Genomic DNA, 26,884 nt, shown 5'->3' on the forward strand with positions numbered 1-26,884 from the left:
TATGTACATCCAGGGAATATGATTTTATGATTTATTTATTTTATAATATATATCAGCATTTTATTCTAGAGTCAGAAATCATCCTAAAGCTGTATGGTTTGAGCCAAGTATTTTATAAATGAAAGAAAAAAAAAAAAAGGAAAGCCAAAAAAATCTTATGGGAACTCTGAGTTATAACAACAGTTTTTTTCCCCTAATTTTTAGTCTGTGTTCTTTCAATCACTTTTTAGCCTTGTCTCTTTACCTTGATTTATCAATTCCATGACCATAGGAAATATTTCTGTCTGGACTTCCCACAGTGTCCAGTATAGTTATCAATACATATGTACACTTGATATTTTCTTGTAAGTTGTAAACTAACAGAGTGTATGATAATGTCAACATGGTCAGAAGAATTGAGTATATTCAGCAGTGATAGATACAGTAAAAATAGGAATATCATGCCAGTTTGAAAAAAAATAGTGATTCTGTCTGAATTTGATATTATATATATTTATTATATATAAATATACATAATTGTGATATTATTATATACATATATAGTGATATTACATACATTATTGGGAAAATCTGGATATTCCTCTTTATGCTTCTTTAAGTCAAGTATATTAAAGTTTTCATTAGACCCTCCTGCTTGATCCTCATATATAATCTTCCCTTGTTTAAGAACCTCAGCATGTAAGTGGATTTGTTGATTTTTTATAATAGAAAATATTTAATTAAAATAATCATGGTCAGCAAAAAGGGAATGCATGCCTACTCATGTATATTAGTATCTGTTTAGTATTTTATTTTTTTTAATCTTATATAAATATAGTTGATCTACAATGTTGTGTTTAATTTCTGCTCCACAGAAACATGACTGAGTTTAATGTATATATATTCTTATTTTTTTCCCGCTGTGGTTTCTTCACATGACACTGAATATATTTCTCTGTGCTATACAGTAGGACCTTGTTATTTACCCATCCTATATGTAATATTTCACATCTGCTAATTCCAAACTCTTAGAACTTCTCTCCCCCACTTGGCCTCTCCCCTTAGTAATCACAAGACTTCTCTCTATATCTGTAAGTATGTTTTTGTTTCATAAATATGTTCATCTGTGTCATGTTTTAGATTCCATATATAAATGATATCATATGATATTTCTCTAGGTCCATCCATGTTACTGTAAATGGCAATATTTCATTATTTTTTAAGGCTGAAAAATGTTTTATCTATATGCCACAACTTCCTTATCCATTCATCTGTTAAAGGACATTTATTTTGTTTCCATGTCTTGGCTATTGTAATTACTGCTGTTATGAACATAAGGGTGCATGGAACTTTTTGAATTATGGTTTTGTCTGGCTATATGCCCAGGAGCGGGATTGCTGGATCATATAGCAACTCTATTTTTAGTTTTTTTAATGAACCTTCGTATTTTTCCCAGTAGTGACTACACCAATTCACATTCCCACTAACAGGGTAGGAGGGCTCCCGTTTCTCCACACTCTACACAAAAATAAATTCAAAATGGTTTAAAGACTTAAACTTAAAATAAGACACCTAAAACTCCTAGAAGAGAACATAGCCAAAACAGTCTCTAACACAAACTATACCAATGTTTTCTTAGGTCAGTCTCCCAAGGCAATAGATATAAAAGTAAAAATAAACAAATGGGACCTAATCAAACTCAAAACTTTTTTGCACAGCAAAGGAAACCATAAACAAAACAAAAAGATATCCTATGGACCAGAAGAAAATGTTCGCAAATGATGTGACTGACAAAGGCTTAATTTCCAAAATATACAAACAGCTCTTACAATTCAATAACAAAAGGAAAAAACAACCCAATTGAAAAATGGGCAGAAGACACCTAAACAGACATTTCTCCAAAGAGGAAATACAGATAGCCAATAGGCAGATCCAAAAATGTTCATCATTGCTAATTATTAAGAAATGCGAATCAAAACTACAAGGAAGTACTGCTTCACACAGGTCAGAATGGCCATACCTAAAATATTTAACCATATTTTATACCCATTGAACGTTAAAAATATTGACTTAAATCACTTTATATATTTTTTTCAGTTCAGTCGCTCAGTCGTGTCTGATACTTTGCACCCCATGGACTGCAGCATGCCAGGCTTCCCTGTCCACCACCAACTCCTGGAACCTGCTCAAACTCAGGTCCATCGAGTCAGTGATGCTATCCATTCTCTGTTGTCCCCTTCTCCTGCCTTCAATCTTTCCAGCATCAAGGTATTTCCCAATGAGTCAGTTCTTCACATCAGGTGGCCAAAGTATCGGAGCTTCATTTTCAGCATCAGTCCCTCCAATGAATATTCAGGACTGATTTCCTTTAGAGTTGACTGGCTTGACCTCCTTATGGTTCAAGGGACTCTCAAGAGTCTTCTCCAACACCACAGTTCAAAAGTGTTCAGCTTTCTTTTTATAGTCCAACTCTCACATCCACACAGGACTACTGGAAAAACCATACTTTGACTAGACAGACCTTTGTTGGCAAAGTAATGTCTCTGATTTTTAATATGCTGTCTAGGTTGGTCATAGCTTTTCTTCCAAAGAGCAAGTGTCTTTTACTGTCATGGCTGCAGTCACCATATGCAGTGATTTTGGAGCCCAGAAAAATAAAGTCTCTCACTGTTTCCATTGTTTCCCCATCTATTTGCTATGAAGTGATGGGACCAGATGCCGAGATCTTAGTTTTCTGAATGTTGAGTTTTAAGCCAACTTTTTCACTCTCCTCTTTCACTTTCATCAAGAGGCTCTTTAGTTCTTCTTCACTTTCTGCCATAAGGGTGGTGTCATCTGCATATCTGAGGTTATTGATATTTCTCCCAGCAATTTCTTTAAATATTGAAAACAAGTCCAATTTTTAGTGAAACTGTAAGTTCTTTGAAATTGAAGAATTTAATAAAATGTTTCTAATGCTACACTGCTTATAACAAAGCTATTTTCTAACTATTCAGTTATTAGAGGATGGTGGAGATTTCTGAAGAAATAAATGCCAATATTCTGATTCAAACTGGTGGGAAAATACCTTCTGCTTTGAACACCATGCCTAAGTGATTAGAGGGAAAAATGGCATTTTGTATTCTTGGCTCTCTGAGATCCTCTCAAGTGAACATATGGAACTGAATATGGGATTAAATCAAATACTGAGTGCACTAACTTCTCCACCTCAGTTTTCTCTTTCAATTTATTTTCTTTTTCCTTTTTACCCAGATCAAATCTCTCCATATGTTGGTTCCTATTTAGAATAGCAACAATTTTCCCTAGATTGCTTTTATGTTACATTAGAACCCTGGGGTAAATGTCATTAACTGTAGTTTCAGCCATTAGTCTCATCCCATCATTATATAATTGACTTTCCAGAGAATCTTCTCTGTATGTGTAATTTTGACTAATTCAACTCACAATTTGGAAAACTTTTCAGAATCCTTTCAATGCAATGATTTATCTTAAGCAAGATAATCAGCAAGGTGCACTTTAAAGAAGTAATGTTTGAAAGCAAGCCTATTTAATTTTCCTATTTTTATCTTTAAAAAAGGTGATGAAAAAGAATCTGTATTTAAGAAGTTACATCTCTGTTTAAAGTATGGATATTTGTGAGAAGACAGAACTATAAACAAGGAGCATGACAAAAGGATAGTTACTTTGAATATTATATACAAATATAGATCATATAACATTGAAATAAAATTAGCAACTTTGAAAATATTATTTGAATATAAAACTGCTACATTAATGTAAAATACAGATTATATATTTATATATTATTCATAATATTTTTACATATTTAAATTTGAAATACAACCATTTAAAAAGTATATTTTAAATGTTTACTACTTTGAAAAACATTTATAGCTACTATCTTCTAAACAAGAAACAAAGGGGTCTTTATAAATTTAAGTCCTTTCACAGTTGTTAAAGATCCTCTGGAGAAGGGAATAGCTACCCATTCCAGTATTCTGGCCTGGAGAATTCCACGGACTATATAGTCCATGGGGTAGCAAAGAGTCAGACACGACTGAGTGACTTTCACTTCATTTCACTTCACAGATGTTAAAAGGGGAGACAGGGTTCTTCCACAAAAATCATTTCTGTCTAGAATCTACAGATCCTGTAAATATCAGCTCCCAGGAGAATATAATAAAATATAATCTATTGAAATACCAGACCCAGAGCGTTAACTAGAAAAGTTTCATGGAATTTGTTGCTCAAACAAAGCCATCATACCAACATAAATATCAAGCAAACAATCAAACAGTTATGAAATACTGACAGTAAACAAAATGCATGAACTTATTTGGCAGAAATGACAGATTCTTTAACTCAACCAATAAATTATCCTGCAATGTTCATTCATTGGCTAAAGGGATTCAGAATATGTGATGCAGTTTATCCCACTCTTCTTATCCCATCTACACAGGTGAAATTGAGTACTCAATGCTAGATCTTAACAAATAAACTCTAGTCTACACTTAAATACAGAAAAGGTAAAAATTTAAACACTTACCTACATCTTTTATTCTTGATTTCTTGATCCAAAGGCAAGAGAGCCCCAGACTTGACTGCAATGTTCCTCAGAACCAAGATCTGTGGAAAACAATGATGTATTAACAATGTTAGGTTAATGTCATGTCCTGAAGTATAAGTTTTACTACTGGAATCCCATTTTTCAGGAGTTGGCTGTGCAGTGACTGAGTTAGATTGACTTTTGCCATCAGAGTTTACACGCTGCACCCCATAGCTGCTCTATTTTCTGGCCAGAGCTCAGCCCTCTTATAGAGTTGCTCTCCTGTCTGTCAGACTACACTGGCCTCACTGGTTCATATCCCCAGGTGCTATTACCTAGGCAGGAGACCAAACCAACTTCTCTTTGGCTTATTTATTCAGAGGAGCAGACTGTATGGAGGCTTGTGTGTATCTTTTATGTGTGTGTAAACTTAAGTTTTCCATTCAAAATTTTCACAATGTTTAAAGATGTTAAGTAATTCTAAAATATTAAAACATTTTTATAACTAAAAGAACTCTACCTGGCATGAAATTAATTCTAATTATAATGACTCACTACTGAAACATGCTGGCATCTCAATATAAAATATATTTAGTATGTTTCAAATTTCCAAGCTGAAATAATAATAAACATTGATTTGTTGGAAAGTATCTGTGCCTAGGTTAGTGTGGGCAATCCTTTGTCATCACATAAGATGAAATCATCAGAAAGAGAAGTTGAAGAGCTTTCCTATTTTAATAAATATACTTTAAAAATAGATTAAAATTTCACTTCTTAGTGTTAGGGAATATTCTCATAGAGAATATATGTAACCCTTTATTATCACACATAACTGAAGTTTTAAAGGCATGTTTTAAGAAGAAAGTAGGGCAACAGAAAATAGAACAAACCATTAGTTCAAAACTATTCACTTGACTGGAAACCTAGAACTCTTGAGTTAAATACTTCCTTTGAGGTTTACCAAGCACACTTTTTCAGAATTTGAAATTACTTCCACTCTCTGTATATGATGAAACTAGCTTTATTACATGGGGCCATTCTGAAAACAAACAATAGATGCATTTTGTCTTAAGGCAGAATATGTTTTTTTCTGATCAATAAATAATTATAAAACCTTCATCATATCTTTATAGAAGCTATTAGCAATGCTGAATATTTTTGAGACAGAAGTCTTTAGGAAACCTTGCATCATTTCTAAAAATACATCAAAGAGTATCTGTTCTGCAAAATGCTCTATAGAAAAATAATGATGGTGATGGCTAGGGGAGTTACATGGTTGAATATGTTTTGAAAAGTGAAAAAAGTGAAGCTGCTCAGTCGTGTCCAACTCCTTGCAATCTCATGGGCTGTAGCCTACTGGGCTCATCTGTCCATGGAATTTTCCAGGCAAAAGTACTGTTGGAAACTGCTAATAATATCTCTTGGCAATTTATAAAGCATATTAGAATGCTAAAACCAAAAATTTGTTCAGAAGAGCATGTTAGACACTTAAAAACCAGTGTTAAACAAAATATTTTTCAAATTAATCTGCCTTCAAAACAACCTACTCTAATACTTACCTACCCCAATTGTATTTTTTTTTTATTTATTTTTAATTGAAGGATAATTGCTTTACAATATTGTGGTTTCTGCCATACATCAACATGAATCAACCATCGGTATCCACATATATGCCCAACTGTAATTTTTTTTTCCATTTATTTTTATTAGTTGGAGGCTAATTACTTTACAATATTGTAGTGGTCTTTGCCATACATTTATATTTTTTAAGCAGATTTCTCGGACGTCTTTCTCTTTGAGTCCTAAGTTCTAAGTCAGGACAATTATAAGTTGTAGGAAGTCTTCCACTGTTAGTGCTTAAAAAAAAAAAAAAAAAAAAAAAAAAAGAGGAAGAACTAGGCTGTGAATAATTTACAATAAAATAAACACAGGTAAAGCAGATTTTAGATTTTCCTCTTGTTTTCATTTCTATATCTTAATATCTTAATCTGAAGAGAAATGACTGAAGTTATGTCTAACTTGTAAACTGTGCATAGTCTTCCAGGCATTCATTGACATGACTGAGAGATGGTTTTTTTCCACATAATATTCACAGTCCTAAGGGTTGTTGAGAATCCCTGGTGTCCATAGGTAGCTTAATGGTCTGAGAGTAAAGTATACTTCACATGCAAGTATATTTACATACTTCTTAGAAATGTGCATGGCAAGTAAGAAAATTTTTTGGTAATAACAACTGCAAGATAATTTATCAATTTCTGAAAGACATACAAGGCAAAGGGACACGTAAAATAACTCTTTTGTCCCAGAAAATCTTAACCAGAATGATCTGCCATTACCTCAAGATATACTAATGACATTTTAACTGGTGTTTACAATTAATTTGTAGTGTTGCTGAACTTTCAATCTTTACATAGTGTTTTCTAAAGCTTCCAGACAGTCTATACTGAAATAACAAGACATTCCTCTTAGAGTTCTTCAGAATTCTTTCTCAAAATGCCATTTTCACTAAGTGTCAACAACAATTATGAGTAAGTAAAAATTTGGCTAAAATCAGCATTTTATTTCTTTTAAACAAAAATGGAATTGCCTCCATTTTGAAATTTAATGATTTATTTTTCTGGCAAAGTAAAAATTGTGCTTTGGGGGCTCCTATTAATAATAGATACACATAGGTGCACAACTACACATTAATATATAGATATGGATTTGATACTTGTGTGTGTTTAATATATGTTTGTGCAAGTATGCAATTCTGTAAATAGATATGGATAGTCTTCTTTCTTGTCTCTTCCTGTGTTGGCCTATAATACCATTTTACTCTAAAATTAGGATATCTAAATAGCAATTAGCTTATCTAAATTTAACTTAAAAAACCAGATTTTGTTCTATAGTTGAGGGATCAGAATTTGTTGGTAAAAAGTTTGGGCTTAAATTAAGGCTTAGATGTTTGCTATCACACCTTTCCCAAAATACATTGTTAAAATATTAATGAGTAAATGAGAAGAACTAAATGAATCAGGCAGTATTTTTTTCTTTTTGATCCAATTAAAAAAGTTAAAAGCTGATAACATGTTAATCTCTTTTCATTTATTCCTCATTTTATTGAGTAAAAGATATGAACACTGGCACTAAAATTTTATTGATTAATATTAAAGCAAGCAGATGTATACTGTTAAAGACAAAATTTCTTCTGGATATTTTATGCTAATAATCACCAAAAGGATGTAATTGAATTAACCATAGTCTTTTGAAATGTACTGATCATCTCCTCTATACAACATAAATATTTTAAAAAGTTTTTAAACTAATAATAATGTGATTTTAATAATTATAAAATATTCTGCACATTTGAAAATACATATTTATATTGGTTTTTAAATGTTATCCATTTTTATGATTATTCCAAGGCCAAGAAACAGACTTTTTAATATATGTCATTATATGTGATTATATTGTGTATTATATAGCATGTATGACACACTTATATTTAAATAATATTCAGATAATAAAGTCATTTGTCCATATTTTCATCTCAGGTCTCAATTGATTTAAGTTTTATAAAGATTACCTGAACATGTTACATTGCTATGAGATAATACACAGTATTATAAATGATATTTTAGAGGCAAATTAAAAAGAAATTTATTTTTCATGGTTATTAGTATGTGTTCTGTGATACTTTTAAAGTAGTAAAATTTTAAGGTTGTCTCAAGATAACATTCTTTATTATATCGATTTTTACTACCTTTCATAGCATATAGTCCAGTAGGGTTCATCTTTCCTTCTATTATAAATTCTTGCCTTAATATGTTCTTTTTTTTATATTTGTCAAATATATATTTGGATCCCACTACCTGGATCAGTTAGACTACTAAAACTAGACAATACAAAACTTAACTTGGACTCTTTGCTATTGTGGAACAAAGTGTGCCAAAGCTCAGTGCTTTAAAACAGCTACCATTATATTATGTTTCACACTTTGGAGGGTTGAGAATTTCGACAGATTTCACCCTCATGATTCTTCTGCACAAAGTTACATTTCCTAGAGTCAGTGGTATTCAGTTGACACCTGCAATGGTCTGAAAGATCCAACTGAGCTTCACTTGCATGCCTGGTGCCTTGGTGGAAAGACTAGAAACAGCTTAACTAGCATTCTTCCCTTCTCCATACATTTTAGGGCCTCTCTCATGATCTCCTCCACAGAATCGGTGATTATTTATATATGGTGTTTCTTCGAGACTAATTCTGACACTGCCATCATGCTACTTCTGCAATATTAATCAAAGCAGTTCCAGATCAGTCCAAATTCAAAAGGGGGAAGAGATTCACTCCTCTATGGGAAGGAGGAGAAAGAATCCTTTACCATTGCTATTCTTCCACAGCAACACTGTCAAAGAAACTGATGCCTTACATTATTCAACTTCTTAAGTCTCACTGCGATGTACTGCAATATTTAGGTTAGGTAAAATTATGAATTTAGGTTAGGTAAAAATTATGAATTAGGTTAGGTAAAATTATGAAAATCATAGTTTCTATTATAATTTAGCAATAAAGTTATATATATAGATCTGAAAGTGAGGCTCTGCACACTAGAAAATATATGATACCATTTCATGAAGATATTGATAACTAATCAGATTGCCTTTAATAATTATAAGATAATAATTGCTATTATTTTAGAGTAATGGAAAAAAACACAGGCAATGTGTTAAGTGGTTTTTTTAGTTATTTAATTCTCTAAGAAGGGCTCTATTATCATTCTTGTTTTATAGATAAAGAAACTGAGGCACAGAAGTATTGAGACAAATTTCCTAAATTTATAAAACTAGTAAGGTGTATACCTGAGATTCAAATCTCATCAGTCTAGGCTTAAAATCTGTACTAATGCCTTTTTACTTATTATTTCAAGATATAATGATTCCAAACTATACCCACAGAAAGATACATAAAAGCTGTCAATTGTAAAGAAGTTACAAGGATTTTACTATCTCCCAACTGGCTCATAATATGGTAGCAATATCAGCAATCTATTATCAGTTTCATTCCCTTCTAGATTATTTTGGATTTGTTCTGTTTTTAAAAACACACAGATGGGGGAGACCTATGGGGCCTAAAGAATTAATCAGTTGTATGGCTATTTAGACTTAAAATAATTCATAGTAAATTTAGGAATTGTTATATGTGAACAGTTTTAACTGGATGTATGTTACAATGATTATCTTCAAGTCATAAAATATTTGTCACTTATATTTTATTGCTTATAATTTTACTCACATTGTTTCAGTGAGTGCAATTTTACTAGTACTATATTATTACTATTATAACAGAAATATAGTTTTAAACTGTCTTCTAAGAGTATACTCTAATTATAAATTCTTCTAGAAGTTAATTTCTTATTGACAGTTTATAGAAATATATGACAAAAATGAAATCATTGCTTTTAGAGAAAGTTAATTTCCTTGTGTATTTTATAATTTGAGTAAATATAAAATTAATTTTTAAAATTCTCAATCAGAGATGATATTTAATCTCTTTCAGAAATTAAAAGCTGCTTCTGGTTAGACATAAACATCTGGGATCCAAAGACATACAATGAGCTGGAAGTCATTCTCTATTCTTTTTTTCCTTACAAAATTGTTTTGACATTTGGAAAATAAACTAAGCAGAAAGTAAAAGCACGGGAATTCAATCAAGTCAATGATTAGTAAAATAAAAGCATAGGTATTCAATCAAATCAGGGATTAATATTCATCCAAGCCATTACAGAAGTAATTCTAGACCATCAGAATGTGAATTCCCATAATTTGTATGAGGCACTTATTCTGAAGTAACTCAGATATACAGTTTGTTGTAGAGAAATCATGCTTATTTTTAAAAATCTTAAATAGGACTCTTCTAACTTATATCAAGGAAAAAGAAAGGAATATATTAAGGAGCCTTCTCTGAACATTCACAGAACACACTAGCATGATAAAGTCCTTATAAGACGTGCTGTTTAGAAATATTTAAATGTTATTTAATCCAACATCTCCCAACCTCATTTTCTAAAAATTTTCTAAAACTGTCCTCATGCCTTAATCTGTAACAAACATTTTAGGAAATGCAACTTAAAATACAATATAATTTCTGCAAATATTTCAGGCCCTTCTTATAGAAAGTATATTTGAGAATAGCACAGCTATAGTTGCAGAGGGACTATTTACTTTCTGTAAATGTATATAGCTAATTGCCTGGTTAAAAATACAAGTCAAATGGTACTCCAAACAAAATCCAAGAGAGATGAAATAATATATAAAACATATAATATCTTTAATATACTGCATATGAATAATATTGAATATTGATTGAATGATATAATTTACCTACTACACCCAAATCTCACCATTTAAATGGGAAATCATTATAATGTGATTTTAATAACATATTTACAATCTTTTTTTCACACTAGGTCTTCAATATCTGGTATTTATTTTTATACCTACAGCACATCAAAATGGAAAAGTCATATATCAAGGTTTTCATAGCCAGTTTTGGCTAGTGACTACCCAATTGGGCAGCCAAGGTCTACTTCATGAAGTTATCTATTTTATTTACACACATCTAAATTTTAAGTCCACAACTTCTCCCATAATCACATTTATTTGTTTCGATAAATAGAAAGTTGGTGGCCAGAAATCATTCTAGATTTTGATATACATTTTAAAATTTTAATTTAACTTATGCAATATTATATATAATAAAATATATATTGTATTTTCTTATATATCATTATATTTCCCTATATTTATATTACTATAAATACACTATAAAATAGAAATATATTTATACTTATAAATAAATGTATACTTACAAATAAGAAAATGCATCATGCAAAGAGTATAGTTTTATGAGATTTAGCCAACATTTACAGGTATGTAACCAAAATCACAATTTTCTATCACCCTAAAAATTTCTTTTGTTTATCCTTGCAGTTACCTTCCTCCCTGAGTCCAGATAACCATCGATATGTCTTCTGTCACTAAAGATAAATATGCCTGGTGCAGAGTTATAGATACATGAAATTATGTATTATATATACTTTTTTTCTAACTTCTAATGCTTTATGAGATTCCCTCCAAGTTACATGTAGCAACATTATAATGCTGAATAATCTTTCAGTTTATGAAAATGTCACAATTTGTTTACCTGCTACTGAACATTTGTGTTGTATCCCGGTTTAGGCTACTATGAATAAACATACTAAAGACATTCTGTATGTCTTTTTATGGACATACATATTTATTCTTTTGAAAAAAATATTGGCATGGTATTTTATGGAACATGTTGCATTTTTCAAAGTAGAATCTGTTCTCTAAAGTGGTTGAACCATTTTATAAAACCAAGAGTCATATATTATTCTAGTTGTTCCATAGCCCTGGCATCTCTTGATATGGTCAGCCTTGATAATTTTAGCTATTCTATTGGGTTGATTAAAACCAGATGTTCAAGCTGGTTTTAGAAAAGGCAGAGGAACCAGAGATCAAATTGCAAACACACGCTGATCATCAAAAAAGCAAGAGAGTTCCAGAAAAACATATATTTCTGCTTTATTGACTATGCCAAAGCCTTTGACTGTGTGGATCACAATAAACTGTGGAAAATTCTGAAAGAGATGGGAATATCAGACCACCTGATCTGCCTCTTGAGAAACCCGTATTCAGATCAGGAAGCAACAGTTAGAACTGGATATGGAACAATAGACTGGTTCCAAATAGGAAAAGGAGTACATCAAGGCTGTATACTGTCACTCTGCTTATTTAACTTATATGCAGGGTACATCATGAGAAACGCTGGGCTGGAGAAGTACAAGCTGGAATCAAGATTGCCGGGAGAAATATCAATAACCTCAGATATGCAGATGACACCACCCTTAAGGCAGAAAGTGAAGAAGAACTAAAGAGCCTCTTGATGGAAGTGAAAGAGCAGAGTGAAAAAGTTGGCTTAAAGCTTAACATTCAGAAAACTAAGATCATGGCATCTGGTCTAATCACTTCATGGCAAATAGATGGGGAAACAATGGAAACAGTGGCTGACTTTATTTTGGGGGACTCCAAAATCAGTGCAGATGGTGACTGCAGCCATGAAATTAAAAGTCACTTACTCCTTGGAAGGAAAGTTATGACCAATCTAGGTAAAATATTAAAAAGCAGAGACATTACTTTGTCAACAAATGTCTGTCTAGTCAAGGCGATGATTTTTCCAGTGGTCATGTATGGATGTGAGAGTTGGACTGTGAAGAAAGCTGAGTGCCAAAGAATTGATGCTTTTGAACTGTGGTTTTGGGGAAGACTCTTGAGAGTCCCTTGGAGATCCAACCAGTCCATCCTAAAGGAGATCAGTCCTGGGTGTTCATTGGAAGGACTGATGTTGAAACTGAAACTCCAGTACTTTGGCCACCTCATGAGAAGAGTTGACTCCCTGGAAAATACCCTGATGCTGAGAAGGATTGGGGGCAGGAGGAAAAGGGGACGACAGAGGATGAGATGGCTGGATGACATCACTGACTTGATGGACATGGGTTTGGGTGGACTCCAGGAGTTGGTGATGGACAGGGAGGCCTGGTGTGCTGCAGTTCATGGGGTCGCAAAGAGTTGGACAGGACTGAGCGACTGAACTGATTGGGTTTGTAGTGGTAATCCACAGTGATTAAAGATGTTAATGATCCCTTCATTTATTTATTAATCCCTTAATGTCTTGTTTTGGTATATATATGTTCAAATAGCTTGCCCATTTTCTTAACTGGGCTGTTCCTTTATAATTTCTAGATATAAGTTTCTTACCAAATATATATATATATATATATTGCTAATATTTTCCCCCAGTTTATCGTTTGTTTTTGATGTGCCTAATGCTAACTGCTGTCTTTCAGAAACTAGAAATTTGATGAAGTTCAATTTATGAATTTTTTTCATGTTATGTGCTTTTTGTGTTCTAAGAAATCTATGGACTCTTAGAAACTGTTCTAAAGTATCATTTTCTTATATATTTTCTTCTGAGTGTTACATTTTTAGCTAGTATGTTCAGGCCTATAATCAGTTTTAAATTAATTTCTGACTTTGTTGTGAGGTACACATTTAGATTTTTTTCCCCCAAATGTATATATACTTGCATTAGAACCTTAAAGCTTCCCAGGTGGCACAGTGGTAAAAAATCCCCCTGCCAATGTGAAAGACACAATAGCCACAAGTTTGATCCCTGAGTGCGGAAGATCCCCTGGAATCTGAAATGGCAACCCGCTCTAGTATTCTTGCCTGGAAAATTCCACGGACAGGGGACCCTGACAGGCTACAAGTCCACGGGGTCACTAAGAGTCAGACTGGACTGAGCACACACACATGCATACTAGAACCTTGCTACTGTCCTCGGTAACTGAAACTTTGTTAACTCATTTTGCTCTCTTTTTCAGTTTATCTATGTGTTTCACTTCAGGCATTGCTATAGTCTGAACTGTGTCTCCTCAAAACTCATCTGTTGAAGCTCTAACCTTCAATGTGACGAAATTTTGAGGCAGAGTCTATATAGAGATAATTAACGTTAAAGAGGCCATAAGGGTGGGGCCCCGATTAGAATCACGGCTCTTTTAAGAAGAAACACCAGAGAGTTCGTTAACTCTCTCTCCATGTAAGCACAGAAGAAACACAATCTGAGGACATAGCAGGAAGTAGCTGCCTGTGAGCCAGAGAGAGAGCTCTCATCAGAACGTGCCTGTGCTGGCATCCTGATCTCTGATTTCTGGCCTCCTTAACTGTGGGAAAATGAATTTTAGTTGTCTACGCCACCCAGTCTACAGTATACTCTTATTGCAGCTTGAACTTACTAACACAGGTATTCTTGATAGCTATTTCTTGGCATTTACTAGTATTTTGACTTTCAGTACCATATCAGCTGCTAACCTCACCCAGTGGATAATATATATATTCATTTAGATATTGCATTTTTTATCTCTAGAAGTTCCACCCGGTTCTTATATACATATCTTCAACTTCTTTTATGTATTATGCTTTCCTCTAAAATCTTGAATATTCAAGATTTTTCTTATGTGGTTCACAATTCTACTTCTCTGCACGTTTAGTGACTGTTTTGTTAGATCCAAGACATTGCACAAGCCATGTTTTTAAGTGTTCATATTTTGTTGACTTTCTTTAAAGAGTATTGATGTTTGTTCTGGGAGGCAGTTAAGTTATATTGTGAGGCTTTAAAAATTGTTTTCTGTTAGGGTAGGAATGGAGTGTTCGTCTCTCAAGGGTTAATATAGTCTTATTACCGAGTTGTGACTCTTTGAGGTTTCTATTGATCGTACAAGAGTTAAACAAGGTTTCTTTACTCTCTCTGGGTAACATTTGAACAACTTCTATCTCTATGTGTGGGCTGGGAATTAGTCCAGTTCAGTTCAGCTCAGTCGCTCAGTCATGTCTGACTGTTTGTGACCCCATGGACTGCAGCATGCCAGGCCTCCCTGTCCATCACCAACTCCCAGAGCTTACTCAAACTCATGTCCATCGAGTAGGTGATGACATCCAACCATCTCATTCTCTGTCATCCCCTTCTCCTCCTATCTTCAATCACTCCCAGCATCAGGGTCTTTTCAAATGAGTCAGTTCTTTGCATCAGGTGACCAAAATATTGGAGTTTCAGCTTCAGCATCAGTCCTTCCAATGAATATTCAGCACTGATTTCCTTTAGAATGGACTGGTTGGATCTCCTTGCTGTCCAACAGACTCTTAAGAGTCTTCTCCAACACCATAGTTCAAAAGCATTCTTACAATTGGTTTTGCATGGCTTTGGGAGGTTCACCATATGTATATGCAGATTAACATTCAGCCAAGAAAAAGAAAAAAAAAAAAAGACGACCACTGTATGCATTTTTTCCAAACTCCCTTCTTTCTGATAATCTACCCTGCAAATTATATCAGCCTCATTCTCTCAAACTCCAATGTGTCTCTTCGATTGACCTCAGGTTCTGCTTTGCTTCTCTTTCTTGCACAGTAATCCAGAACTTGCATCCCCTTCAAACAAAAAAGCAGAGCAATTGTGGGACTCACCTCATTCTCTCAGGAACCATTATGCTGTAATTTCTATCACTGAAATTAGTGAAAACATTGTTTCATATATTTGTCCAGATTTCTAGCTGTTTGTATGGCAAGACAAGTTGCATATCAGCTATTGCCCTATAGGATTTGCAATAAGCACTGGTTAAGAGAACATATAAATATATTCATTTCTGGGTATCTGTATTGTTTCAAAAATAGGGATTAACAGTAGATGGAAATAAGAAAACAAACATGAACATGAGAGAAAGAATTTTTCTGAAAGGCAAGAGAATTGTGCAGTTACTACGTATCTAAGAGGTGGATAGTTAAGAAGAAGTATTTTAAAATTACGAAATAGGGATTAAAAAACAGGTGGCTTATGCACAGGCATTAAGCACTTTATTTTTTCCCCCAACATCCCACTAAAAATATGGCCAGGCTTCCCTGGTGGCTCATAAAGTAAAAATATGGTACAAGAATATAAAAAGTACAAAGGTCTACAGGAGAGAAGGGAAAAGCAAAGGTTTCAATGATTTTTTTTTTTTGAATTATACAAAGCAGGAGAATCATTAACTAATTTAAAGAGTAAGGAAGTATTTAATACAGAAACATTTTGAGAAGAATAGATGAAAACAACTGAATTCATTTACCCTGTTCAATCTCAGAGAAACTTAGTATTTGAAGAGACCATTTCAAAGAAAACAAAATCATTGAGGTAAATGTTATATTAATTTGTCAGTTTTTGTTATAGAAATTTAAATATACTTGGGAAACTCCTGTAAAAATTATTTTACTTCTAAAAGTTATATGCAAAATTCCTACTTGTATGAAGAGTTGACTTTAAATGTTGCTAAAGCTGGGCCACATATTTTCTTTACCCCTAACCTGAACATATATTAACTAAGGGAAAACTCATATACTTACTGCTGTTTTGAAAGATCTGTGGATGAGTAATAAAATATTGCTATTTTCTTTAATATTGCCAAGTTAACATTTGCTTCTTTTCTTTTTATCCCATATACAATTTCATTTCTTAGAAGAAGTTAAGGTATTGTGATATTTGAATAAATAATTATATTTCCAGTCAACTAGAAATATGAATATCACTTTATGATTGTTTTATACTCATCTTAATAAATGGCCCCGCTACCTCTGGATAAATAATGTATCTTTGACTAAACATCTATCAAATGACATAGAACCAGATAGCATTGTAAACTTGGAAAAGCAAGAGGAGTTGAATATAATTAAACATGAATATTGTGGCTCGCTCAAAAATGTAGCAATATAAGATAACTACACAATATTTAGGATTTCTTTCATTAGTAATTTACAAATATCTTATGGCCATTATAAAACATATCCTGCCACACTAATGGCAGAAAGAGGAACTAAAGAGCCTCTTGATGAGGGTGAAAGAGGAGAGTGAAAAATCTGGTTTAAAACTCAACATTCAGAAAACTAAGATCATCATTCAGTACCACTACTGCATGGCAAATAGCTGGGTAAAAATGGAAACAGTGACAAACTTTATTTACTTGGACTCCAAAATCACTGTGGACAGTGACTACAGCCATGAAATTAAAAGACACTTGCTTTTTGGAAGAAAAGCTATGACAAACCAGGACAGCATATTAAAAAGCAAAGACATCACTTTGCTGACAAAGGTCCATCTTTTCAAAGCTATGGTTTTTCCAGTAGTCATGTATGGATGTGAGAGTTGGACCATAAAGAAAGCTTAACACCGAAAAATTGATGCTTTCGAACTGTGGTGTTGGAGAAGACTCTTGAGAGTCCCTTGGACTGCAAGGAGATCAAACCAGTCCATCCTAAAGGAAATCAACCCTGAATATTCATTGGAAGGACTGCTGCTGAAGCTGAAGTTCCAATACTTTGGATACCTGATGCAAAAAGCTGACTCATTGGAAAAGATCCTGATGCTGGGAAGACTGAGGATAGGAGGAAAAGGGGCAACAGAGGATATAATGGTTGGATGACATCATCTACTCAAAGGATATGAGTTTGAGCAAATTCTAGGAGATAGTGAAGGACAGGTTAGCCTGGTGTGCTGCAGTTCATAGGATGCAAAGAGGTGAACATGATTTAACCACTGAACAACAAGAAGCTGGGGGAGAAGAATTAATATCTCATAAAATATTTAATGGCTATAATTGTATACATAACAAAGACATCTAATTGTTCCTATTCAGTCCTTCAGATGAGCAACAGCAAGATTTCATGAATTAATCACTTCAGGCTGATTAAAAAGCATTATAAAACTCCAGCCTTTATAAAAATACTGACTTCTAACATCAAAAAAAAGGAATGTGAAAGCGAATATGATTGTTAACTTTAAAAACCTAGGTATCACATTCTCTTCTGAGATGTAGTCAGAAACACTGGTCAGAGGAAATGTTCCATAGGTTGAGATAATTTGTCCTCAGTGATAGATGTTTATAGCTATAACCAGCGGGAGTCTATTCCCTTCCCCTCTAACTCTCTAGAAAGGAAGTGAAAAATATTTCTGTAGCTGCTATAAAATTGTTCACTTATAGGAACAATAAAGTTCTAATACAATGCTGTTCTCACAGTAATGGATGAAACAATGCAATGAATAGAACTTCTGGTGTTTATAGTAATAAAATCCCTTGGACAGGGTCCAAAATCCATTTGCCTAATCCAACATGCCTGAATTGCATGTTCCTAATGCTGTTATAGTGGCATTTCAGTTTATTCCGGAAGAACAGATGCCCACTGTTTTGGTTTTGCAGATTTTCACAGGAGATTGGCTATGTCTACTCACTAAATGACAGAACAATTTAGAAAATATCTTTGGCCATAACTTCCTCATTTAAATTGATTAAGAGTGCAACCTATGTAGTAACAATCAGCACTATGTATAATCCAGTCTTTAAAACTGTACTGCCAGCTGATGAAGAATCTGAATTTGACTAAAAGCCAAAACCAGAATTACAGTATTTTATGCAACCACATAAGCCAACATTTAATTTTCATTAATTTTGATACATATTGAGATATAGATGTTAAAACTTAAGGCATTTAAAGTGCCACATTTCTTTTTACATCTGTCAAATTCTTTTCAAAATATCAGTGTTCAAAATAATGTTTTTATACTACAATTGTGATATGCTCTGATTTAAGTACCAAAAGCCATATATAGTTAACTTTTATGTATCCGTCAGTGATACATAGATACAGTAGATATATACAAAGTTTCTGCTAGTAACTAAAGAATTTGATTCTAATCCAAAAAGGCATAGATACTTCCATAGATCTATTGGAAGTATCAGTAGCCCATGGTGACACTGAATTTATTGCTCGAAAATGTTGAAAACCAGTGCAAAACTAATAATTACAAATTCAATTCCATTCAATTTCAATTGTATTCTTGATGCTATTTATCAAGCCTATCATTAATTTGTTTTTGGTTCCCAAGCTAATGCACCACATGGGATTTTCTCTCTTCCCTTTTCAATGCCCTACAAAATTTAAAGTAGAGGAAAGATTATACAACGTGATATCAGAAAATCAGTTTGAAATTAAGATTTCATTAGCTGTGTTGATTTAAGTCATAGCACTGTGTCTCTCTGTTCTCATTCATAAGTAAAAATAGTAGCTGTGTGTACCTGCCAAGTTGCTTTAGTCATATCTGAATCTTGACGACTCTATGGGCTATAGCCTGCCAGGCTCCTCCGTCCATGGGGATTCTCCAGGCAATACTGGAGTCGGTTGCTGTGCCCTTCTCCAATGGATTTTCCCAACCCAGGGATTGAACTCACAGTCTCTTACATTACATCTCCTGCAATGGCATGCAGGCTAGCCACCTGGGAAGCCCAAAATAGTATCTAACTCACAACAACTCTGTGGAAAAAAAGAATGTGAACATGAACACTGAAGTTTTATGGGCAGCCTGTTATGAATAAATTACTGTTTAAGACTAAGACCCACTGTGTGAGAAGTGGTTCTCAAAGTTTTGTCCTGGAAGGAATAACATCAGAATAACAGAGGACTTGTTAGGAACACAAAGCAATTAAATCCCATTCCAGATTTACTAAATCAGAAACTCCAGGGATGGAGCCTAGGAATCTGTTTTAACAAGCCCTGCAGGTAATTACTGTGCTTAGTTAAGTTTGCGAAACAGCAGTATAATGAATCCTACTTGTCTTTCTTTCCATTTGGCATCAGTCTTGCCTGCTATAGTCTTTGGGGGGAACCCCATGTAAATTGTATTTAATGATTTGTCAAGGGGTCACTGATAAAGACACAGGTTTTTTACATGTGGCTTTATGACACGCATTATTAAATATATAATACATAATGAAAATCTCCAGACATGATTTTAAGCATAATTATATAAAGCACAATATAAGCATGTAGATATCTATTTCGATATTAGTTTTAAATTTCATATAACTATGGTATTGGGGAAATTATCATACATGACATTAGGAATTAGGAAATAACATTAGAATTTAGAAAATAACACCTTTTGCTCCAATTTGTATTTGTTTATATATGCTCAAATTCTAGTGACTTTTTTCTTCCCATCCTCTCTTCTCTCTTTTTTCATTCTTTTTCTGTCTCAATTTCTGCCTTTCTCTCTTTACCTTCTATCTTTCCTTCATAAATATCATTGTATCATCCTCTAACATGTTCAGTTCAGTTCAGCCACTCAGTCGTGTCCGACTCTTTGCGACCCAATGGACTGCAGCACGCCAGGCCTCCCTGCCCATCACCAACTACCAGAGTTTACCCATTGAGTCGGTGATGCCATCCAACCATCTCCTCCTCTGTCATTCCCTCCTCCTCCTGCCCTCAATCTTTCCCAACATCAGGGTCTTTTCCAATGAGTCAGCTTTTCGCATCAGGTGGCCAAAGTATTGGAGTTTCAACTTCAACATCAGTCCTTCCAGTGAACACCCAGGACTGATCTCCTTTAGGATGGACTGGTTGGATCTCCTTGCAGTCCAAGGGACTCTCAAGAGTCTTCTCCAACACCACAGTTCAAAAGCATCAATTCTTTGGCACTCAGCTTTCTTCACAGTCCAACTCTCACATCCATACATGACCACTGGAAAAACCATAGCCTTGACCAGACAGACATTTGTTGGCAAAGTAATGTCTCTGTTTTTTAATATTCTGTCTAGCTTGGTCATAACTTTCCTTCCAAGGAGCAAGCATCTTTCAATTTCATGACTGCAGTCACCATCTGCAGTGATTTTGAAGCCCCCCAAAATAAAATAAAATCTGTCACTGTTTCCCCATCTATTTGCAGTGAAGGGATGAGACTAGATGCCATGATCTTAGTTTTCTGAATGTTAAGCTTTAAGTCAACTTTTTCACTCTCCACTTTCACTTTCATCAAGAGGTTCTTTAGTTCTTCTTTGCTTTCTGCCATACCATATGCAGATGGTTTCATCTGCATATCTGAGGTTACTGATATTTCTCCTGGCAATCTTGATTCCAGCCTGTGCCTCTTCCAGCCCAGCGTTTCTCATGATGCACTCTGCATATAAGTTAAATAATAGTAAATAGTACAGCCTTGATGTACTCCTTTTCCTATTTGGAACCAGTCTTGCTCCATGTCCAGTTCTAACTGTGGCTTCCTGACCTTCATACAGATTTTTCAAGAGGCAAGTCAGGTGGTCTGGTATTCCCATCTTTTTTAGGATTTTCCACAGTTTGTTGTGATCCACACAGCCAAAGACTTTGGCATAATCAATAAAGCAAAAGTAGATGTTTTTCTGGAACTCTCTTGTTTTTTTGATGATCCAGCGGATGTTTGCAATTTATTCTCTGGTTTCTCTGTCTTTTCTAAAACCAACTTGACCATCTGGAAGTTCTTGGTTCACATACTGTTGAAGCCTGCCATGGAGAATTTTGATCATTTCTTTGCTAGTATGTGAAATTAGTGTGATTATGTGGTAGTTTGAACATTCTTTGGCATTTCTTTTCTTTGGGATTGGAATGAAAACTAACCTTTTCCAGTCCTGTGGCCACCAATGAGGTTTCCAAATTTGCTGGCATATTGAGTGTAGTATTTTCACAGCATCATCTTTCAGAATTTGAAATAGCTCAACTGGAATTCTATCACATCCACTAACTTTGTTTGCAGTGATGCTTCCTTAGGTCCACTTGACCTCACATTCCAGGATGTCTGGCTCTAGGTGAGTGATCACACCATCGTGATCATCTGGGTGGTGGTGGTCTTTTTTGTACAGTTCTTCTGTGTATTCTTGTCACCTCTTCTTATTATCTTCTGCTTCTGTTAGGTCCATACCATTTCTGTCCTTTATTGAGCCCATCTTTGCATGAAATGTTCCCTTGGTATATCTAATTTTCTTGATGAGATCTCTAGTCTTTCCCATTCTATTGTTTTCCTCTAGTTCTTTGCACTGATCATTGAGGAAAGCTTTCTTATCTCTCCTTGCTATTCTTTGGAACTTTGCATTCAAACGGGTATATCTTTCCTTTTCTCCTTTGTTTTTCCGCTTCTCTTCTTTTCACAGCTATTTGTAAGTCTCCTCAGAGAGCCATTTTGCTTTTTTGCATTTCTTTTTCTTGGGGATGGATGGTTTTGTTCCCTGTCTCCTGTACAATATCACGAACCTCCGTCCATAGTTCATCAGGCACTCTGTCTATCAGATCTAGCCCCTTAAATCTATTTCCCGTGTTAGCTTTTTTAAAATAGTGCTGTTGGGACACTATTGCAACTGTATAGAATGTCTTCATGTATTTGTATTTAATTCAGTTTAGAGAAACAATTTCTCTTAGAACAGCAGAGAAGACAAAAGTAAAGGGCAAAAGAGCAGAGAACAAAAGTAATAAAAATGTTACTTAAGGAAAGGATTTTTGTGTGTCTCTATGCTTAGTTATAACGTAGAATATTTTCCTACTCTAGGTTGTAGGGAATAAAAAAGTCTCATGTATAATACCTGCCTTCAATACTTTTTTTTTTCTCTTTTCCTCTCCCTCAAGTCTAATATTTCCATGCTTTGTCTTCTGCCAATACTGCTTTAATTGTTTTGTGTTGTATGTTCATTCTTTTGGGCAAAAAGAATAAATCCAAATTGTTTACAAGCAAAGAAATTGACTTACTATCAGAAAAAAATGTATCTTTATTAAACATCTCTGGCTGTAGTTGTTCAAAGTACAGCCTTGATCAACAACCGCAGCCTTTCCTAGCCCACTGCTTGGTAATTAGCAAAAACATTCTTATACTATAAAAAGTATATATTTTCTTGCAATTAAAATTATTTCCCATTTTAATAATCTTCATAATAACATAATGGTTTATTATAAGTATAATGCAGTCTATAAAATTACTTGTTACTTAAATGGCAGATAAAAGCTCTACATGCTTTAATTCATTTAATATTATTTATAATTTTATATAAATAAATACTATTATTAGCCCCATTTTAGAGATGAGTAACCTGAAAAGAAAAAGTTTAAAAATTGACATATATACACTACTATATTTAACCTGTTCTGTAATAATCTAAGTGGGAAAAGAATTTGTAAAAGTGTACACACACACACACACGCACGCACATATAAAACTGAATGACCGAACATCTGAAACTTACAACACTGTAAATTAGCTATGTGCTGTGCTGTGCTTAGTCACTGTCGTGTCTGACTCTTCGTGACCCCAAGGACTGTAGCTCGCCACTTTCCTCTGTTCATGGGGATTCTCCAGGCAAGAATATTGCTGTGGGTTGCCATGCCCTCCTCCTGGAGTTCTTCCCAACCCAGGGATCAAAACCAGGTCTGTTGCACTGCAGGCGGATTCTTCACCATCTGTGCCACTGAGGAAGCCCAAGGATACTGGAGTGGGTAATCTATCCCTTCTACAATGGAACTTCCTGACCCAGGAATTGAACTGGGGTCTTTTGCATTGCAAGTGATTTTTTTACCAGCTGAATAACCAGGGAATCCCTAAATCAACTATCATCTAATATAAAACAAAAACTATAAGAAAACAATAGATGGCCACTAATAAAAAAAAAATGACCTGTTAAAGATCACATAATAAAGTTGGAAATTATTTCTATATTTGTGTGTGTGTGTTTGTGTGTGTGTGTGATTAAGGCTTTTTTCAAACATATTTTCACTTTATTTTTTTTTTCTGGACGTCTTAATATATTCATTTATTTTTAAACTTTTTTTTTTTTGTAATGGGGTATAGCTGATTAACAGTGTTTTGACAGCTTCAGGTGTATGGCAACGGGACTCAGTTACACATATACATATATCCATTCTCCCCCGAAGCCCCCTCCCATCCACGCTACCACATAACATAATGGATAATGTGAGTTATCCATTTTAAATATAGCAGTGTGTACATGCCCATTCCAAACTCCCTAAATATCTCTTGCCCCATTCTTCTCCTTGGTAACCTTAAGTTTGTTCTCTAAGTCTGTGAATCTATTTGTTTTCTAAGTTCATTTGTATCATTTCTTTGTAGATTCCACATATAGGGGATGTCATATATTTATTCTCTGACTGACTGATTTTACTCCGTATGACAATCTTTAGGTCCATCCATATATCTGCAAATGGAATTATTTCATTGTTTTAAATGGCTTAATGATATTCCATTGCATATATGTGCCACATTATTGATTCCTCTGTCAATGGACTTTTATGTTGATACCACATCTTGGCTATTGTAAACAGTACTGCAATGAACTTTAGGGTGCATGCATTATATCAGATCCATGTTTTTTCCAGATATATGCCCAGGAATGGGATTACAGGGTTATCCATGGTAGCTCTATTTTTAGCTTTTTAAGGAACCTTCATACTGTTCTCCATAGTGGCTGCACCAATTACATTCCCATCTACAATGGAGGAGGGTTCCCTTCTCTTCACACACTCTCCAGCATTTAGTGTTTGTGAATCTTTTGATGATAGCCATTTTGACTAATGTGAGGTGATATCTTGTTGTAGTTTTGATTTGCATTTCACCAATTTTAGTGATATTCAACATCTTTTCATGTGTCTATTGGCTATCTGTATGTCTTCTTTGGAGACATGCATATTCAGGTCTTCTGCCAACTTGCTTATTGGGTTGTTTTGATGCTTTAAGCATCATGAGCTGTTTGTACATTTTGGAGACTAATCCTCTGTTGGTCATATCATTTGCAAATATTTTCTCCCAATCTGTGGTTTATCTTTCTGTTTTGTTTATTGTTTCCTTTGCTGTGCAAAAGCTTTTTAGTAGGTCCCATTTGTTTATTTTTATTTCCATTATTCTGAGAGACAGATCAAAAAAAGATATTGCTGTTGTTTATGTCAGACAGTGTTCTGCCTACGTCTTACCCTAGGAGTTTTATAGGGTCTGATGTCACATGTAGGCTTTTAATCCATTCTGAGCTTATTTTTGCATATAGCGTTAAAGAATGATCTAATTTCATTTTTCACATGTAGCTGTCCAGTTTTCCCAGCACTGTTTGTTGAACAGATTGTCTCTCCAACATTGTATTGTCTTGCTTTCTTTCTCATAGATTAACTGACCATAGGTGCATGGATTTACTTCTAGATTTTCTGTTCTGTTCCACTGATATGTAGTTCTATGTTTATGCCAGTACCACACTGTTTGGATGACTGTAACTTTCTAATATAGTCTGAAGTCAAGGAGCCTGGTTCCTCCAGCACTGTTTTCTCAAGATTGTTTTGGCTATTCCTGGTCTTTTGTGTCTGCATATGAACCTTGAGATTTCTTGTTGTTGTTGTTCTAGTTCTGTGGAAAAACTGTCACTGGTAATATGATAGGGATTGCATTGAATCTGTAGATTATCTTGGGTAGTATAGTCATCTTGACAATATTGATTCTTCCAATCCACAAACATGGCATATCTTTCCATCTATTTGTGTCTTCTTCAATTTCTTTCATCAGTGCCTCATAACTTCTGGAGTATAGGTCTTAGGTAGGTTTATTCCTAGATATTTATTCTTTTTGATGTGATGGTAAAGGGAACTGGTTTTTGAATTTCTCTTTTTGATCCTTCACTGTTAGTAGATAGAAATGCAACAGATTTCTGTGTATTAATTTTGTAATCTGCAACTTTACCAAACTCACAGATGAGCTCTAACAGTTTTCTGATAGCATGTTTAGGATCTTCTATATATAGTACCATGCCATATGCAAACAGTTTAACTTCTTCTTTTCCAATTTCAATTCCCATTACCTCTTTTTCTTCTTTGACTGGCATAGCTAGGATTTCCACAACTATGTTGAATAAAAATGGCAAGAATAGACATCATTGTCTTGTTCCTGATCTTAGAGGAAATGCTTTCAACCTTTCACCATTGTGTATGATGTTAGCTTTTCACCTTATTTTCTTTTTAATTTATTTAAGCAGTGATTTAAATGATGTTGATCTTGTTACAGAGTGTTTGTTCTTAGTTGTTTCAAAGTAATAACAAAGACAAGACTTAGGAGTAAGGTCTTAAACAATTCCAGTTTGATCATCTCAATCTGCATTTTCTTTTCAGCAGAGCTAGAGAAAAGTGTTAGCATTAGCTTCTAGGGTTTTACACAATTTTGAATTTTAATTTTTGAACATTTGAAAGAGGTGGGAATGGGAAACTCATCTCTTCAATTGTCAAGCTACCGTTTCTGAAGAAGAAATATACACTTTGCATGAAAAATCTCAGGAGAAGAAGAAGAAGGTGATTTCCTTCTCTTTTACCCTTCCCCTACTCTCCCCCAGCATTCCTGATACTGAGGACTCCATGTTGGAAAAGGTTCTGAACTTAGAGGCACCTGCTCTGATGCAGATGCATAGAGAATGACCAATTATTTTGATGGAGGATATAACTGATCTACTCTTTCTCTTTAAAATAGTCACAGCCTTGGGAAATTTTATTTTGCATGATTTTCATAGTTTTTTTTTTTTTTTCCAATTTGGATTGCCTCTGAAATCTTATCACATTTTTTTTTTTTAATTCTATTTTCTGATTTTATATCTCTGGCTTCATTGGCTCTCTTTTATGTTTTTTTAATTATTTATATTTTTAAAAAATCTGATGTTTATCAAACAGAAATGAAGTTCAAAGAAGCTTCAGCCTTGGGGCACAGTATTTAAGAGGACAGGAAAACTCAGTAATCAAAAATATAATATTTTCAAGCAGTATATTTTTTTAAATCAATGGCTGCTCATCTCTTTATTGTAAATAAAGTTTTATTGGAATAAGCACTGTGATTAGATGAGGTGAGTCAGACATAGCTATGCAGGTGCAGGGTCACATTTTGTCCTTA

Source organism: Muntiacus reevesi, chromosome 13 (assembly GCF_963930625.1).
Source record: "Muntiacus reevesi chromosome 13, mMunRee1.1, whole genome shotgun sequence".
Classification (NCBI taxonomy): domain Eukaryota; kingdom Metazoa; phylum Chordata; class Mammalia; order Artiodactyla; family Cervidae; genus Muntiacus; species Muntiacus reevesi.